General features: G+C 44.3%; 1 pseudogene; it reads left to right on the forward strand.

Annotated features, from left to right (window-relative positions):
- Positions 1-861: 861 nt before the first annotated feature.
- On the forward strand, positions 862-1422 carry LOC110209642 (transgelin-2 pseudogene; annotated as a pseudogene).
- Positions 1423-1933: the final 511 nt, after the last annotated feature.

Below are 1933 nucleotides of genomic sequence, written 5' to 3' on the forward strand. Positions count from 1 at the left end.
CTTTTTTAAAAAGGACACTTACTGTGAATTTATAGTAAGAAAAGAAATTACAGAAATTTCTTCCCACCCTTGGGGCATACTTGCCTCACACCATCTTGGTCCATAGGCTCCAAATGAATAAAGATTCTACATAGCATTTACTCCCACCAAATTAATTTCTAAATGTGGCATAGCTGATGGGTGGATGAGTCTGCATTTCTACCACTACTGGACTGGACAGTTCCCAATGGCTTGGTCTCCTGACTTTTTAAAGCTCACAAGTTTGTAGGCACAACAGAGATAAAAGGAATAGTAGGGCCATGCACTCTTAGCTTTTGGCTCTGGGTGAGAGAGGACCCAGTCACCTGGAGGCACAGAGAAGAGAAACCTCATTATGCAAGCTAGCCAGGCTAGAAAGAGTCATAGACAGAAACTCATCATAGCTGACTAGTGCCTTTTAAACATACCTCAATTCCACCCGCATAGTCACCTCAACATGTGATCTGCACACAGAAGTACAAGTAATACTCAAGTTGCCATGATAGGAACCATAGAAGGAAAGAAGAAGCTATCAAGGATAGATATAAAATAGCACCATTTTGGGGGCAGCTAGGTGGCGCAGTGGATAGAGCACCGGCCCCGAAGTCAGGAGGACCTGAGTTCAAATCCAACCTCAGACCAAACACTTGACACTTACTAGTTGTGTGACCCTGGGCAAGTCACTTAACCCCAATTGTCTAAAAAAAAGCACCACTTTAAAATGACTTGAAAAAAAGCTATTTAAAGGTGTTGGGACTCACTCCATGTTGTGCCCCAGCTGTCTCCACTCTGCAGATGCTGCCATGTGGTAAAGATACCCACATCAATAAATGCTGTCTCAGAATGGCCTTCAGGGAACCCATTTATGGACTGAAGCATGAGGTACAGAAAGTTGAGAAGCAGTATGAGCAGATCCTCATTCAATGAATTACCATATAGTGCCACATGAATGTTTGGTGGGCTCACCCTGGGCAAGAGAATTTTCAGAACTAGTTCAAGAATGGCATGGTGCTGTGAGAGCTCATCAACAAAGCTGGACCCTGAAAACCATGGCCCAGTGAAAAAGATGTAGCTTCAGGCATGCCTGTCAAACACGTAGAAGTTTTCTTAGTTCCTACAGACAGTGGAATGCTATGGCATCAATGAAGACCTCCGGGAAAGAAAGAATTTGGCCTGTGTGCATCAGACACTGATTAAATTTGGTGGGCTGGCAATGGTTCAGGGTGAAGTTTCTTCTCTGGAGATCCTAACTGGTTACCTAAGAAGTATAAGGAGAAACATCAAAACTTTATGGACAATCAGCCATAAGAAGATAAAGTTGTCATTTGGCTACAAATGGGCACTAACTATGGGCTACATCAGGTGGGCACAATAGGTAATAGAAGGCCATACCGGATCCTCTGATTACCTCTCTTCCTTATCCTCTCTGGAATGGTTAATATATTTTTAGCAGTGCATTCCCAGGAAGCCATGTAACTCTCAACCCTTTTCTGTTCCCAACTCTTCCCCTTCACCGTCACTCTCTGCCCAAAGGTGGATCTGCCACTCTTGTTGAGTCTACAGGTACCAAGCCAGTGTCCTTTCATCTTGAACTAGCTAAAATACACTCCTTCTCCCTCCCAGTCAGCAAAACTGGACCAACCACACTATCATCTCCCTCTCCTGGACCAAAACTGGTGGGTACTTGACCTTTTTAACCTTCCTATTCATTCTCCCACCTGGCTTGTTCTCTCAGTTGGGGATTTGTGTCCCTATAGCCATTCTTTAGGTGAGGGTTCAGGGCACTGCATTGGTAGAAGCATAAACTTCTCGACAAGGGGGTTTTTTCTGTTTCCCCTACCCTCAGCCTTGGTACTCAATTTATAGCCTGTGATGGCTACTGTCCTATCCATAGCTGGACTTTGAAAACCAGACA

The sequence above is a fragment of the Phascolarctos cinereus genome, unplaced genomic scaffold, assembly GCF_003287225.1.
Source record: "Phascolarctos cinereus isolate Bilbo 61053 unplaced genomic scaffold, phaCin_HiC Scaffold_9;HRSCAF=440, whole genome shotgun sequence".
Lineage (NCBI taxonomy): Eukaryota > Metazoa > Chordata > Mammalia > Diprotodontia > Phascolarctidae > Phascolarctos > Phascolarctos cinereus.